The following is an 18,619-nucleotide window of genomic DNA, read 5'->3' as shown; positions in this document are numbered from 1 at the left end:
AACCATGATATCTAGGTTTGAAAACGTTATGTGTTCTTATTCCATTTATTAGCCTAGAATTACTATGTTATGCGCGCAGCAAACAAGTATAGACCAAATCGCCTAAATTGAAACAAAACATTGCATATCCGTTTATTTGGAAAATGCTTTGGAATTTGCTACTCACAAGTAGGCTAAAATACGGATTTCAATGAGTTATCCCAACTCAAGCAATCCAGCCTTCCTCCACAGGCATTCAAGCAGTTATATCACATAAGCAGCTAGTCTCATGGTAATCATGCTATTATGGCAACACTCACACGCATGCGGTATGCTAAAGCCTAAAAATGCTTACAATGTACTCCGAGCCAAAACAAAAGCTAGTTAGTAATCAACGCATGATCCTAACTCATGTTAAGTGGCTAATGCAACGCATACGGAATGTCACTAGAGTAGGCTCGGCCAGTCTATAAATGACATGTTAAAATGCACAAGTAGCACGTATTCAAGTTAGATTTGAAATAGTTATGCAGTTAGTATGATGCGCCAAGCCTGGTGTATGTAAGACTAATGAATGATGCACGCATGCATAGCATAAGGTATGCTAAAGTAAACATGTCCTAGTACTAACCATCAAAGCAGGTAAGTAAAAGGGAGAAAGAAGTGGGGGTTGGAAGACAAGCACACACGCACCCACACTTATTACAAATTCACCCTCACTCGAAGGGACCAAAAGAATAATACAAATTAATTAACCTACAAGCTAATTAATTATTACAAGCCACCTAATTAATTAAGCAAATAAATAACTAAGCTAAGAAATCAGTAAAGGCCTCGGGAAGAGGATCCAATGCGCACATGCTCGGGTTTGCTCGGAAATCCAACGCCATGCACAAGTTTGCCTCTGCTTTGACTGTTTTGCTTCTCTAAAAATTGCACAACTCCCAAGGTTGCTTCTCTGAGTGTTGTAGAACACCACCGGCTGAGTGGGATCATCACCGGCCATTTTGAAGTGGTCACCGGCCACATATTATGCTCTTGGCCAAACCTGTTTTGCCGGTCGGCACCCAACACTGCCGGCCGGCCAATTCTTCCTGCTGAAACCTGCTTGACAGCAACAGAGGGCAGACAAGGCATGGCAATGTATTTCAAGCAAATGTATGCACCAACCACACTCCTTATCACGTTTATGACTCAAAGGAGGATGGGCCTCGATTCTCGGGCCACCAATCACGCATTTCCATGCATGATGGCCCAAAGGACCAAGTATGCATTTTGATTTCAAATGCAATGCACATAAACAAATCAAGGGGCTTTCAACCTCTATCATGGCTTGATCAAGAGGTGAAGCATGCATGCAAATGCAATGCAACCTATGTATGTGAACTAGCATACAACATGGCAATGCAATGCGAATATGCAAGTATGCAAGCAAACATACAGGGTGAGCACACAATCAAGCAAAGGGGATGGACTTAAACTAATTTAGGATGGCTCGCAAGCATGCCAAAATCAGTGGCCGAAGTGCTCAAACATGAGGACCAACACACACACACACATGCACATGTTAATGGGCCAACATTTAAACATCAAAAGGCAACTCTCAAGCACGCTTGGAAGAGACTAAACATGGACTAAGGGCATGCAATGTAAGCTCTGAAAACCATGCTAATGATGGTGCCAACCAACTTAACCAAGACAAACATAGCGTACAATTGGTCCAAGTACTTGAGGCTAGTCAAGGAGACTTAAACCATGGCTAAGCCAACCAAGCCTCACAAGGCCAAGAGGGCTTAAAATAGGTTCAAGGTAGGCCTAGACCATGCAAAGGGAACACCTAGATGGCATCTAAGTGGCTTAAACATGGAAGCATGCAAAAGAGGCTAAACATGGAGCATACAACACAAGCTTTTAAGGCATCAAAGGCATGCATGCAAGCATGTTATGAGAACTGAAATAGTATGGTAAGTGGTTCCAAACCACTGAAAATGATGCAAGCAACGCACACTACACACTCACACACTTGAGGCTAACAATCCAAGATGCAAAGGGACTATGCAATGCATGTCTTGGTCGACCAAAACAGCCAAGGACATACCTTAAGCATGGCAAGACAAACATAAAAGCTTCACAAAGCTAGGCCTAAACACGCTTGAATAAGGGCTCAAAGCATAGGACATGTTAAGGCTAAAACAAGGCATTCCAAGGCATGTATGCTAAGCAAGCATGGTGTACCAAAACCAACATACAACAATGCTGTATTATGACATAATAAGCATGAAAATTAGTCAAGGCATGGTCAATACACACTCAAACTACATGCTCCCTCAAGAGGCTAAAAATGGCCCTTTTCAAGGACAACAAGGAGAGGGGGTGGCCCTCTCCTTCCTAGGACCTCAAGGCACCATCCTCACCTCTAAAATCCCTCAAGATTTCAGTGGTGAGGAGGCCCAGACACAATGGTCCCGGAGCTCAACCGAAATGGCACAAAACAAAGGCCAAACAAGACTTAAGAGGGGTCAAACAACCCCAAAGCTTAAAACACCCTTAACAAACTATTTAGAGCACTCAAAAACAAGACTTTTCTATGTTATATGTTAAGCTCAAAAACAGTCGCAAGTATGGCAAAACAAGCTATGAAAAACAAGGCTTAAAAGAGGTAAAAGCTCACCCTTGAAGCACAGCAGCAAACCAGCAACTTTTGGACCAAGAAAAGGCTTCAAATCACCCCAAAAATCACCTCCAAGGATCTCAACTCAATAAGGGGAGTAGAGAACTAGGTGTTTGTATGCAAAAGTGCAAAGAAAATGCACTTTTGAGCACAAACAAGCCCTAAACCTTAAAGAGAGAGACAGAAAATGTAGAGAGAGAGAGAGAGAGATTTTTTTGCTCCAAGTTGTATATCTCTTTTTCCCTCTTGTTCCTCTTGCTTTTTCTATGTGAGAGAGCTTGATTGATATAGAAATATATCAATCTGCAGCTCCTCAGAACTCCCACGTCCAGGCATGGGCTGAGGTATGGCCTGGAATGACAGCTGCCAGCTATCTACAGAAATATCTGTTGAAAACCACATTTGGCCGGCCGGCCATCAAAGTGGTCGATCGACAGTCAAATTGGCCGACCGGCAGTCAAATTGGTCGATTGGCCATCACATTTGGCTGATTGAAAATCAAGGCGGCCGGTGGGCAGGAGACTTAGTCGACAGGCTCCCCCCCTTCCCTCAAGAACATATCCACAAGCTCTTGGTGCAACCAAGCACAAAACAAAGAAGTTAAGAGGTTCTAAGGCAAGGCGCGCAGCCAAGACTTTTCGAAACTTAAAGCAAACACAAGTATGGATAATGATCGCGTGTTCAAACAATGACGTCCAAGCCTTGAGGACGGTCAAAAATGGGGTGTCTACAGTCATTTACTCATAATTTATTGAGAATTTTCTTAGAATTTATTGAAAATTTTCAGAGTAATTTACTTTGAATTTATTGAGTAATTCGCCGATAATTAACTGAGCAATTTATAGAGAATTTATTGAAAATTTAACGAATAATTTACTGAGAATTTACAGAGTAATTTGCTGAGTAATTTTTAAAAAAATTTCTGTGAATTTACTGAGTAATTTACCAAGAATTTATACAAAATTTTCTGACAATTTGCCGAGTAATTTACTCATAATTTACTGAGTAATCCACAAAAAAAATTCTAATGATTTTCTAAGAATTTACGCAGAATTTTCTAATAATTTACTAAGAATTTACTGAATAATTTTCTAAGAATTTTGCGTGTAATTTATTGAGAATTTTGCAGAGTAATTTAATGAGAATTTATTGAGAATTTATTGAGTAATTTAATAAGAATCTACCGATAATTTACTGAGTAATTTATTGAAAATTTACTGCGAATTGACTAAGAAATTTACTGATAAATTGTTACGTTCTTCACTGGGCAATTTAGTTGGAAATTACTAAGTAATTTATTGAGAATTTACTGAGTAAGTTACTAAGAATTTATTGATAATTTACTTAGACTTTATGGATTAATTTATTGAGAATTTACTAAGTAATTTACTTAGAATTTATTGAATAATTTACTGAGAATTATAAAGTAATTTACAGAGAATTTACAGGAAATTCACTTATTAATGTTCGAATAATTTACTGAGAATTAACAAAGTAATTCACGAAATTTTTTTTTGATAATTTTATGAGTAATTTACTATGAATTTACTAAGTAATTTACCAAGAATTTATACAGAATTTTCTTAGAAATTATTGAAAATTTTCTGAGTAATTTATTTAGAATTTATTAAATATTTTCCTTAAAATTTACAGATAATTTACAAAGTAATTTATAGAGAATTTATTGAAAACTTAATGAGTAATTTACTGAGAATTTACTATGAATTTATGGAGCAATTTGCTGAATAATTTACTAAGAAATTACTTTGAATTTACCAAGAATTTATATAGAATTTTATGAGAATTTATTGAGTAATTTACTCATAATTTTCTGATTAATTCACACAAAAAAAATTCTTGTAATTTTTTGACAATTTACTCAGAATTTTTTGATAAATTACTAAGAATTTGCTGAATAATTTATACAGAATTTTACGTGTAATTTACTGAGAAATTTCCTGAGTAATTTAGTGAGAATTTACTAAGTAATTGCTGGTAATTTACTGAGTAATTAATAGAGAATTTACCAATAATTTACCGAGTAATTTACTGATAAATTACTGAATAATTCACTCATTAATTAACTTGTAATTTATTGAGAATTTGAGGAGTAATTTATTGAGAATTTACAGATAATTTACTGTGCTATTTTCTTGGAATTTACAGAATAATTTTCTAATAATTTACTGAGTAATTTACTAAGTAATTGACCAAGAATTTTTTGAGAACTTGTCGATAATTAACTGAGTAATTTACAGAGAATTTATTAAGAATTTACGGAGTAATTTCCAGGGAATTGACCTAGTAATTTACAGATAAATTTAGTGAGTAATTCACCGAATAATTTACTATGAATTTACTTAGTAATTTATTTAGAATTTACTCAGTAAATTACTAAGAGTTTTTTGAGAATTTACTGAGAATTTGTTGAGCAATTTTCTAGGAACTTACCAATCATTTACGAAGCAATTTCCAGAGAATTTACCGAGTTATTTACCACGAATTTACTATAACTTTAATGATAATTTACTGAGTAATTTGCTGAGTAATTTATTGAGAATTTAATGAGTAATTTACTCATAATTTATTGAGAATTTTTTTAGAATTTATTGAAAATTTTCAGAGTAATTTGCTTTGAATTTATTGAGTAATTCACCGATAATTAACTGAGCAATTTATAGAGAATTTATTGAAAATTTAACGAATAATTTATTGAGAATTTACTGAGTAATTTACTGAGTAATTTTTTTAAAAAAAATCTGTGAATTTAATGAGTAATTTACCAAGAATTTATACAAAATTTTATGAGAATTTATAGAGTAATTGACTCATAATTTACTGAGTAATTCACAAAAAAATTTCTAATGACTTTCTAAGAATTTACACAGAATTTTCTAATAATTTACTAAGAATTTACTAAATAATTTTTTGAGAATTTTGCGTGTAATTTATTGAGAATTTTGCAGAGTAATTTAATGAGAATTTACTGAGAATTTATTGAGTAATTTACTTAGTGTCACGACCCCAAACCGCCCCTAGTAGTTTGGTGCCATGATGGCCAGTAATCCGTAATTACCGAAGGCCAGCTTTCAAAACTAAACACAACCAGAGTAATAATAAACGGGGCTCACAATTTCGGAAGCGATAAACAAATACAAGTGGTCCATAAGAGCTGTGCGTAGGTCAAAGCAATGCCAAACATTCCAATTAACTTCACAACTTGAATACAACGAGTAAAATTACATATTACATCTTGATCAAAAGGCTTCTCGAGCCGACATGTACAAAATACAGCTAACACAATTCAAGAAGCATGATTTTCAAGATTTGCCGACGTGCAAAGCAGAGCATCGCCGACGTAAATACAAAAGTAAAACCGACATAAGCACAAATCCAAGACAGCATCCAAAACGATCTAGGCGTCGCCGCCGTCTTGCTCATCACCTACATATATATAGAGGGGTGAGTACAAAACTCAGTGAATGGTACTAAAAATAAAGGTTTTGCATGAATACTGCCGAGGTCCTTCAAACGAAACACATCGAAGCTTTAACAAGACAGAGGATGAACCGTATTCATCATTCAAGTATCATAGCATCGGCAAAGCAAGGGATGAACCGTATTCATCATTCAAGTATCATAACATCGGCAAAGCAAGGGATGAACCGTATTCATCATTCAAGTGTCATAACATCGGCAAAGCAAGGGATGAACCGTATTCATCATTCAAGTGTCATAACATCGGCAAAGCAAGGGATGAACCGTATTCATCATTCAAGTATCATAACATCGGCAAAGCAAGGGATGAACCGTATTCACCATTCAAGTATCATAACATCGGCAAAGCAAGGGATGAACCGTATTCATCATTCAAGTATCATAACATCGGCAAAGCAAGGGATGAACCGTATTCATCATTCAAGTATCAAAGGCTGTACGATCCGTAATCGTTTAGTCAAAAGTATTGCGAAAGTTTAGAGTCCTCCAATACAAGGGACTTGTGTTACTTAGGCCCGTAGCCCGATTTAACAAGGACCGTATCCTTTTCAAAGATGGCATCAAAACAAAGAGTACACTTGACATATCAAACAAGGGCTATTCATTCATGCTTAACAAAACACCTTTGTCAAAACAAGTAAGCAAGATTTATCAAAACAAGTATAACATAGCTTTATTAGAAGCACCACTCACCTAGTTCTTCAGGTGTAGACCCAAAGCAAATATCAAGGACCTACAATCACATGGCAAGTCACATCTCAAAGCAAGCTCTATATATACATGCAAATGATCTCGGCACTTTGCCAGATCCAAGTCAAAGACAAAACAAAACAAGCTGGGAGCTTAATCACTGCTCCCGTTCCTCGAAAACACACTGGGTACCATCCGGGCTAAGCCGAGGTCCCGCTAAACAAGGTCAGGAGGAACCTAGGTTTCCTTTTGAAGAATGTGAAAATATGATCATGAGGAATGTGGATGCAAGTTCAAAACTCGTCACAAAATCTGAGGTTTCAAGCCAAGAGTTCAAAACATAGATCTGGGTACTCACGCAAGAAGGTTATGCAAGAACAAACACAAAAACATGGTTTTCATTCCACTCTCACGGATCAAAACGAGGCTTTTTTTTTTTAAGAACACATGGAAAACCATTTTCTCTTTCCAAAACCAACTTCAAAACGATGCATGACATGCAAAACAGATCCGATCGTGCAATGCAGCTAGATAAACAGCAAGAATAACCAAGGGAGATCAAGATTCTAACCTCAAAACTCGGATCCAACGGTTCAAACCACAAAGATCAAGCTTGGAAGGCCACTCTCACTCAAGAACTCTTCTCTAGAGCTTCTCTCTCTAAAACAAAGATTTGAGACAAAATGATATGTTTTCTAGATCTGCCGGCTGTCTTAACAAACAACTCGGACACGTGGCATAATCGGGTTGGTTCAGCTCCAAAAAGGTGATTGATAGACAAGACAAGTCTCTGACAAATCGTATGCAGCAAGCTCGGGTAAGACACATCGGCAAAGAGATGACATCGGCTCAAATCAAGGATCCAGCAACAGGATAGAAAACATCGGCTAAGGAGGACGACACTTGACTAAGCTGTGCCACACCTTGGCCGGGGTGCGCCACATCTCGGCCTAGGCCATACCTGCCTGCGGACAAGGTTCACAGGGTGCAAAACATCTCGGCAATAAAATGCCCGAGGTGAAGATGGGGGTTGACCAGGGTCTCAGAACAGCTCTAAGTACCAAGGTTCAAAGGTGGACTAAGCTCAAGATGACCTCGGCTACACACACACCGAACAAGGGACAAGACCACGCAAACAATACAAACAAAACAAGGCAAGTAAATCCTTCAAAACAACATAACAAGGCACAATCATGCAGAAATGTATGTAAGTATGACAAGAGTAAGATGAGGGTTGTTACATCCTACCCCCCTTAAAGGAGTTTGGTCCCCAAACTTGAATTACCTTGTTCCCAGAACAACTCCGGATAACGGACTCTCATATCCTCTTCCTTTTCCCACGTGGCCTCTGTGCCATAATGCTCCTTCCATTCGACCTTTACCATTGGTATCGATCTGTTTCTCAACTGCCTCACTTGCCGGTCAATAATTCTCATTGGCCTTTCTTCGTAGCCCAAATCCTCATTAACTGCGATTTCGGAATGATCAATTACATGCAGTGGATCTCGGATGTACTTTCTCAACATCGAAACATGAAACACATTGTGGACTTGGCTCAAATCTGGCGGCAAAGCAAGTCTGTAGGCAACGGGGTTAATTCTCTCAAGAATTTCAAATGGTCCAATATACCGAGGTGCTAATTTACCTTTCTTCCCAAATCTGGAAACTCCTTTCATTGGTGAGACCTTCAGGAATACGTGGTTCCCAACTTCGAATTCTAACTCATTCCTTCTCTGGTCGGCGTAGCTCTTTTGTCGGCTCTGGGCAGTTTTAATCCTCTGTTGGATGAGTTTAATCTTCTCTGTTGTCACTTGAATCAATTCGGGACCAAGCAGAGCTCTGTCTCCGACTTCGGTCCAACATATCGGCGACTTACATTTCCTTCCATACAAGGCCTCATATGGCGCCATGCCAATGCTAGCTTGATAACTGTTATTGTAAGCGAATTCCACTAAGGGTAAATGCGTTCCCCAACTTCCTTGGAAGTCCAATACACAAAGTCTCAGCATATCTTCAAGTGTCTGAATTGTCCTCTCTGTCTGCCCATCCGTTTGGGGATGAAAGGCTGTACTAAATCTCAGTTCGGCTCCGAAAGCTCTCTGAAGACTCTGCCAAAATCTGGAAACAAATTTAGGATCCCGGTCTGAAACAATTGTCATCGGCACTCCATGAAATCTGACAATCTCACTCATATATAGCAAGGCAAGTTGATTGGCGTTGAAGGTAGTCTTAACGGGTAGAAAGTGTGCCGACTTAGTTAATCTATCCACAACAACCCAAATTGAATCCATACCCTTAGGTGTTTTCGGCAACCCAATCACGAAATCCATGGAGATGTGCTCCCATTTCCACTCAGGAATCGGCAAAGGTTGAAGAAGTCCTGCTGGTCTTTGATGTTCTGCTTTCACTTGTTGACAATGTAAACAATGGGACACGAATTCGGCTATTTCTCTCTTCATATTTGGCCACCAGAAGGTCTGCTTCACATCTTGATACATCTTAGTGTTCCCTGGATGAATTGCAAATTTAGAACCATGAGTTTCCTGCAAAATCTTTTTCTTCAGCTCTGGGATGTCGGCCACGCATAGCCTTCCTTCAAACTTAAGCACTTGATTTTCGAAGGTATACCCTGACCTCGGCCTTATGACAATCTCCTCGGCTATTCTCTTGAAGTGTTCATCCTCCATCTGTTTTGTCTTTACCTCATTAATAATCGTCGGCTCCACTGTCATCACGGTCAAACACGCCAAATTTCCATCTGACTTCCTACTCAAAGCGTCGGCTACACTGTTAGCTTTACCCGGGTGGTATTGAATTTTCATATCGTAGTCCTTCAACAACTCAAGCCACCGTCTCTGCCTCAAATTCAATTCCTTCTGGGTGAATAGGTACTTTAAGCTCTTATGATCTGTAAAAACCTGACAAGTTGCTCCATACAAATAGTGACGCCAAATCTTCAAAGCAAATACTACGGCTGCTAATTCTAAGTCATGGGTAGGATAGTTTTTCTCATGAGGTTTCAACTGACGAGATGTATAAGCTATAACCTTACCCTTCTGCATTAATACACAACCCAAACCCTTATGCGATGCATCACTATAGACATGAAACTCTTCGTTACCTGTTGGAAGTACGAGCACTGGCGCTGTAACTAACCTCGTCTTCAGTTCCTGAAAGGCTGATTCCCGATCTTCAGTCCATTCATACAGTGTTCCCTTCTTAGTCAATTGCGTCAATGGAATTGCAATTCTTGAGAAATCTTTCACAAACTTTCTGTAATAACCTGCCAGACCCAGAAAACTACGAACCTCGGATACATTAGTCGGTCTCGGCCAATTTACCACGGCTTCGATTTTGCTAGGATCAACTGAGATACCCTCTTCACTAATCACATGACCTAAGAATGAGATAGTAGGAAGCCAAAACTCACACTTGTTAAACTTAGCATACAATTTCCGTTCTCTCAAAATCTGTAAGGCAAGTCTCAAGTGATTTTCGTGTTCAGTCTTACTCTTGGAATAGATCAAGATATCGTCAATGAAGACAACTACAAACTCATCTAAATACGGCTTGAAGACTCTGTTCATCAAATCCATAAATGCAGCAGGGGCATTAGTCACTCCAAAAGGCATTACTAAAAACTCGTAGTGGCCATATCTTGTTCGAAAGGCAGTCTTCTCAACATCTTCGGCTTTTACCTTAAGTTGATGGTAACCAGATCTAAGGTCAATTTTTGAAAAGACTCGTGCTCCTTGTAGTTGGTCAAGCAGGTCATCAATCCTAGGTAATGGGTACTTGTTCTTGATAGTGACCTTATTAAGTTCTCTATAGTCAATACAAAGGCGGAGTGTGCCATCCTTTTTCTTAACAAATAAAACAGGTGCTCCCCATGGTGAAGTGCTCGGCCTAATAAATCCCTTATCTAACAACTCTTGCAATTGCAGTTTCAATTCTCTAAGTTCAGCTGGGGCCATCCTATAAGGTGATTTGGAGATCGGCTGTGTTCCTGACACGATGTCAACAGTAAACTCTATTTCCCTATCGGTTAGGTGGCCAGGCAATTCGTCCGGGAAAACATCGGAAAACTCACTAACAACTGGAATGTCGGCTAAACTAACATTTCCATTCTGATCACTCAGTATACTACACAAGTAACCTCGGCACCCTTTTTGAATCAACTTATAGGCCTTAATGGACGAAATCAAGTAAGGTGGGGGCACTATCCCTTTTCCCTGGAAAATAACCTCGGCTAGGTTTGGGGGTCTCAAGGTGACACTTTTCGAAACACAATTAATAGATGCATTGTTCGCGACTAACCAGTCCATTCCCAGTATAATATCAAAATGAGCTATGTCTAGAGGCATCAGATCTACTAACAGTTCAACATTTTCAATCACAATAATACATGCTCTGTAAATGGATGCAACAATCATAGATTTCCCAGATGGAGTAGACACAGATAATACGAAATCAAGGGGCTCTAGTTCCCTATTAATTTTCTCGGCAAACTTAGTAGATATAAACGAATGAGTAGAACCCGAATCAATCAACACATAAGCATCTTGGGAGCAAATCAGAAGCATACCTGACACTACTGCCTCAGCATTCTGGGTGTCCCCTGGTACCAATGCAAACACTCTGCCTTGTCTCAACTGTCCTTTCCCAGCATTTCCCTTCTGGACGGAACTCGAGGCATTCCCACCTTTCTTGTCGTTATCAGCCTTTGCCTTGGGGCAATCCCTCACATAATGGCCCATCTCGCCACACTCATAACAAGCTCCAGACGTCCGGCGACAAATCCCGAAATGTTGCTTTCCATAATCCGAACACGTCGGCTTAGTATTCCCTTCCTGTCTTAGGTTACTAGTACTGCCCATGCTCTTCCTCTTGGTGCTCAGTTGTCCTCGGCGATTGTCATAGTTCTGCCTTTTTCGCTGGTTCTCTCCCGAGCTCTGGTATCGATTCAAATTAGCTTCGGCGTGAATGGCTTTATCCAATACCTCGGCATAAGTCGGCATATCGAGCAAACTAACCCGGTCTTGTATCGGTCCACGAAGCCCACACTCGAACTTCCTGGCCTTCATATATTCGTTGTTGACCATGTGAGGTACAAACCTTACCAACTCCGTAAAAGTGCGGTCATATTCTGCCACCGTTCTGTTGCCTTGCGTCAGAGTATGAAATTCGGTAGCTTTGCGGTTCCGAACACTTAGGGGAAAATGTTTCTTGTAGAACAACTCTAAGAATCGGGTCCAAGTCAAATCTGGATTGTTCCCTCTAATCATCATCCACCATCTGCGAGCGTCATCATCCAATGTGAATGCTGCCAACGTCACTTTCTGAGCGTCGGTGCTAGGGAAGATCTCGAACAACTTCTCCATTTCTAAAACCCATGCCTCAGCCTTCATCGGCTCTATACCCCCAGAAAATCTCGGTGGTCTCATTTTCTTGAACTCTCTGATCAAAGCTATCGTGCCATCCCCATATAGGGCTGGTTGCTGGGGAACTTGCGGCACTGGCGGAGGTGGAGGTGGAACTACGTTTCGGCCGTTGGTCTGCTCGGCCTGAGTCGACGTAGCACTAGCGAACTGCTGCCTGGTTTGCCTCAACTCACGGGCCAAACCCTCAACTAATCTCTCCAGTCTATCCATTCTATCTTCGGGCTGATCCCGGCCAATTGGAGGTCTACCTCTCCTCATAATGCTATGAGTATGCAAAGTATGACTTTAAAACAATTAAGCGAGTAACCACGTAGGCAAGTAGCAAGTAGACATGTTAAGACAATGCACACCTTGTTCAATTAGCAAATAACATGATGCAATCCTAACATCTTTCTAAGGGAAATCCTATGCTCTTTAGGACTCAAAGTGTGTGAAATACGTATATCGAGGAACTTATGCTCTGATACCACTCTGTCACGACCCCAAACCGCCCCTAGTAGTTTGGTGCCATGATGGCCAGTAATCCGTAATTACCGAAGGCCAGCTTTCAAAACTAAACACAACCAGAGTAATAATAAACGGGGCTCACAATTTCGGAAGCGATAAACAAATACAAGTGGTCCATAAGAGCTGTGCGTAGGTCAAAGCAATGCCAAACATTCCAATTAACTTCACAACTTGAATACAACGAGTAAAATTACATATTACATCTTGATCAAAAGGCTTCTCGAGCCGACATGTACAAAATACAGCTAACACAATTCAAGAAGCATGATTTTCAAGATTTGCCGACGTGCAAAGCAGAGCATCGCCGACGTAAATACAAAAGTAAAACCGACGTAAGCACAAATCCAAGACAGCATCCAAAACGATCTAGGCGTCGCCGCCGTCCTGCTCATCACCTACATATATATAGAGGGGTGAGTACAAAACTCAGTGAATGGTACTAAAAATAAAGGTTTTGCATGAATACTGCCGAGGTCCTTCAAACGAAACACATCGAAGCTTTAACAAGACAGAGGATGAACCGTATTCATCATTCAAGTATCATAGCATCGGCAAAGCAAGGGATGAACCGTATTCATCATTCAAGTATCATAACATCGGCAAAGCAAGGGATGAACCGTATTCATCATTCAAGTGTCATAACATCGGCAAAGCAAGGGATGAACCGTATTCATCATTCAAGTGTCATAACATCGGCAAAGCAAGGGATGAACCGTATTCATCATTCAAGTATCATAACATCGGCAAAGCAAGGGATGAACCGTATTCACCATTCAAGTATCATAACATCGGCAAAGCAAGGGATGAACCGTATTCATCATTCAAGTATCATAACATCGGCAAAGCAAGGGATGAACCGTATTCATCATTCAAGTATCAAAGGCTGTACGATCCGTAATCGTTTAGTCAAAAGTATTGCGAAAGTTTAGAGTCCTCCAATACAAGGGACTTGTGTTACTTAGGCCCGTAGCCCGATTTAACAAGGACCGTATCCTTTTCAAAGATGGCATCAAAACAAAGAGTACACTTGACATATCAAACAAGGGCTATTCATTCATGCTTAACAAAACACCTTTGTCAAAACAAGTAAGCAAGATTTATCAAAACAAGTATAACATAGCTTTATTAGAAGCACCACTCACCTAGTTCTTCAGGTGTAGACCCAAAGCAAATATCAAGGACCTACAATCACATGGCAAGTCACATCTCAAAGCAAGCTCTATATATACATGCAAATGATCTCGGCACTTTGCCAGATCCAAGTCAAAGACAAAACAAAACAAGCTGGGAGCTTAATCACTGCTCCCGTTCCTCGAAAACACACTGGGTACCATCCGGGCTAAGCCGAGGTCCCGCTAAACAAGGTCAGGAGGAACCTAGGTTTCCTTTTGAAGAATGTGAAAATATGATCATGAGGAATGTGGATGCAAGTTCAAAACTCGTCACAAAATCTGAGGTTTCAAGCCAAGAGTTCAAAACATAGATCTGGGTACTCACGCAAGAAGGTTATGTAAGAACAAACACAAAAACATGGTTTTCATTCCACTCTCACGGATCAAAACGAGGCTTTTTTTTTTAAGAACACATGGAAAACCATTTTCTCTTTCCAAAACCAACTTCAAAACGATGCATGACATGCAAAACAGATCCGATCGTGCAATGCAGCTAGATAAACAGCAAGAATAACCAAGGGAGATCAAGATTCTAACCTCAAAACTCGGATCCAACGGTTCAAACCACAAAGATCAAGCTTGGAAGGCCACTCTCACTCAAGAACTCTTCTCTAGAGCTTCTCTCTCTAAAACAAAGATTTGAGACAAAATGATATGTTTTCTAGATCTGCCGGCTGTCTTAACAAACAACTCGGACACGTGGCATAATCGGGTTGGTTCAGCTCCAAAAAGGTGATTGATAGACAAGACAAGTCTCTGACAAATCGTATGCAGCAAGCTCGGGTAAGACACATCGGCAAAGAGATGACATCGGCTCAAATCAAGGATCCAGCAACAGGATAGAAAACATCGGCTAAGGAGGAGACACTTGACTAAGCTGTGCCACACCTTGGCCGGGGTGCGCCACATCTCGGCCTAGGCCATACCTGCCTGCGGACAAGGTTCACAGGGTGCAAAACATCTCGGCAATAAAATGCCCGAGGTGAAGATGGGGGTTGACCAGGGTCTCAGAACAGCTCTAAGTACCAAGGTTCAAAGGTGGACTAAGCTCAAGATGACCTCGGCTACACACACACGGAACAAGGGACAAGACCACGCAAACAATACAAACAAAACAAGGCAAGTAAATCCTTCAAAACAACATAACAAGGCACAATCATGCAGAAATGTATGTAAGTATGACAAGAGTAAGATGAGGGTTGTTACACTTAGAATCTACCGATAATTTACTAAGTAATTTATTGAGAATTTACTCCGAATTGACTAAGAAATTTACTGATAAATTGTTAAGTTCTTCACTGGGCAATTTAGTTGGAAATTACTAAGTAATTTATTGAGAATTTACTGAGTAAGTTACTAAGAATTTATTGATAATTTACTTAGACTTTATGGATTAATTTATTGAGAATTTACTAAGTAATTTACTTAGAATTTATTGAATAATTTACTGAGAATTTATAAAGTAATTTATTGAGAATTTATAGGAAATTCACTAATTAATGTTCGAATAATTTACTGAGAATTAACAAAGTAATTCACGAAATTTTTTTTGATAATTTTATGAGTAATTTACTATGAATTTACTAAGTAATTTACCAAGAATTTATACAGAATTTTCTTAGAAATTATTGAAAATTTTCTGAGTAATTTATTTAGAATTTATTAAATATTTTACTGAAAATTTATAAATAATTTACAAAGTAATTTATAGAGAATTTATTGAAAACTTAACGAGTAATTTACTGAGAATTTACTACGAATTTATGGAGTAATTTGCTGAATAATTTACTAAGAAATTACTTTGAATTTACCAAAAATTTATATAGAATTTTCTAAGAATTTATTGAGTAATTTACTCATAATTTACTGATTAATTCACAAAAAAAAATTCTTGTAATTTTTTGAGAATTTACTCACAATTTTTTGATAAATTACTAAGAATTTGCTGAATAATTTATAGAGAATTTTATGTGTTATTTACTGAGAAATTTCCTGAGTAATTTAGTGAGAATTTACTAAGTAATTGCTGGTAATTTACTGAGTAATTAACAGAGAATTTACCAATAATTTACTAAGTAATTTACTGATAAATTACTGGATAATTCTCTCATTAATTTACTTCTAATTTACTGAAAATTTAAGGAGTAATTTATTGAGAATTTACTCAGTAATTTGCTTAGAATTTATTAAATAATTTACTAAGAATTTACAGATAATTCACTGTGTTATTTTCTTCGAATTTGCAGGATAATTTTCTAATAATTTACTGAGTAATTTACTAAGTGATTGACCAAGAATTTTTTGAGAACTTGTCAATAATTGACTGAGTAATTTACAGAGAATTTATTGAGAATTTATCGAGTAATTTACTGGGAATTGACGTTGTAATTTACAGATAAATTTAGTGAGTAATTCACTAAATAATTTACTATGAATTTACTTAGTAATTTATTTAGAATTTACTCAGTAAATTACTAAGTGTTTATTGAGAATTTATTGAGAATTTGTTGAGCAATTTTCTAGGAACTTACCAATCATTTACGAAGCAATTTACTGAGAATTTACCGAGTTATTTACCACGAATTTACTATAACTTTAATTATAATTTACTGAGTAATTTGCTGAATAATTTATTGAGAATTTACTGTGAATTTAATGAGTAATTTACTCATAATTTATTGAGAATGTTCTTAGAATTTATTGAAAATTTTCAGAGTAATTTACTTTGAATTTATTGAGTAATTCACCGATAATTAACTGAGCAATTTATAGATAATTCATTGAAAATTTAACAAATAATTTATTGAGAATTTACAGAGTAATTTGTTGAGTAATTTTTTAAAAAAATTTTGTGAATTTAATGAGTAATTTACCAAGAATTTATACAAAATTTTCTGAGAATTTACAGAGTAATTTACTCATAATTTACTAAGTAATTCACAAAAAAATTTCTAATGATTTTCTAAGAATTTACACAGAATTTTCTAATAATTTACTAAGAATTTACTGAATAATTTTTTGAGAATTTTGCGTGTAATTTATTGAGAATTTTACTGAGTAATTTAATGAGAATTTACTGAGAATTTATTGAGAATTTACTCCGAATTGTCTAAAAAATTTACTGATAAATTGTTAAGTTTTTCTCTGGGTAATTTAGTTGGAAATTACTAAGTAATTTATTGAGAATTTACTAAGTGTCACGACCCCATTCCGCCCCTAGTAGAATGGTGCCGTGATGGCCAGTAATCCGAGATTACCGAAGGCCAACTTTCAAAATTCACACACAATCAGAGTATAATATATGGGGCTTACATGTGCGGAAGCAATATCTGTAAATCTAACTTGTCCATAAGAGCTGTGCATAAGTCAAATGAAATGGCATACATCTTTACACAGCTTTACAACTTGGATATAAGCAGAATAAAATACATATTACGTCTTGATTGAAAGGCTGCTCAAGCCGACATAAGCAAAATACATGAAATACAAAGTCGAGAGGCATAATCTTCAAGATTGCCGACATAAATATTGCCGACATAACATGCATCCAAAACATCTTGCAAAACACACATCTCAGCGTCACCGCCTTCATGCTAAACACCTACATATATACATAGAGAGGGTGAGCTCGGATACTCAGTGAATGGTATAAATAATAAAGGGGTTAAATGAATGATTCCCGAAGTCCTTGTCAAAACAATACATATATCATAGCTTGTTCAAAACATGGGATGAATCAAGTTCATCAATCAAATCTTGGTCTCTCAAATCTTCTTGGGATGTTTAATAACATCTACATAATACATGGGGTGATGACATTCCTGACAAAACAAACCCACCCGTTCATAGACCGTCGGTGGCAAAACAAGACAAAACAAGGGAATAATCAACCTGGAATCGAATAGACAAATCCACCCGTTCCCAGACCGTCGATGGCAGAGATCTCTCAAATAATGGTGCAGTTGCATTATAGTCCCTTGGCACTAAGGACTTTCCAAGAATGTCATCAAAACAAGATAATACTTGATATACAAAATAGGGATCATCATTCATGCTTAACAATACTTTTCAAAACAAGCAAAGCGAAGCTTTAACAAAACGTTATAACATAGCTTTATTAGAAATACCACTCACATAGTTCTTGGGACGTCGGGATCAAAGCAAAGGTCCAAGTCCTACAGACACATGGCAAGGTCTACTAATTGCACTTCAAGAAGACAAGAAGAGATGCTCAAAGATGGATATGAAATGCATTCTTAAAACAAGCTTTACATGAATGCAAATGATCTAGGGAAAACATGATGGATTCTTCTAGGGAAAACATGCTGGATTCTTCTAGGGAAAACATGCTGGGTGCCAACCAGGTCCTGGAATGGATGCACAGAGATGATCTAGGCTAAAATGACCTAGCTGGGTGAACTCAGGAGGTCTTGGCCGAGGTGTGGTTACCTAGGCTTCAGTGTGCAGCTCTTTGCCGAGGTGTTACAAGATGCCGGCAAGGGTGTACCATGGTCGGCCTAGATGATGAACATCTCGGCCTAGGAGATGCAGTGGTTAGCCTAGGTGTGAATGCAAGATAGGCTAAGGTGCAAGTGATCATGCAAGGTAGGCCAAGGTGAGATACGATGCTTGGCCTATGTGTGGGATCTAGGCAAGAGTGG

Source organism: Camellia sinensis, chromosome 3 (assembly GCF_055761805.1).
Source record: "Camellia sinensis isolate YWXY chromosome 3, ASM5576180v1, whole genome shotgun sequence".
Classification (NCBI taxonomy): Eukaryota; Viridiplantae; Streptophyta; class Magnoliopsida; order Ericales; family Theaceae; genus Camellia; species Camellia sinensis.
This window is presented reverse-complemented; position numbering follows the sequence as displayed.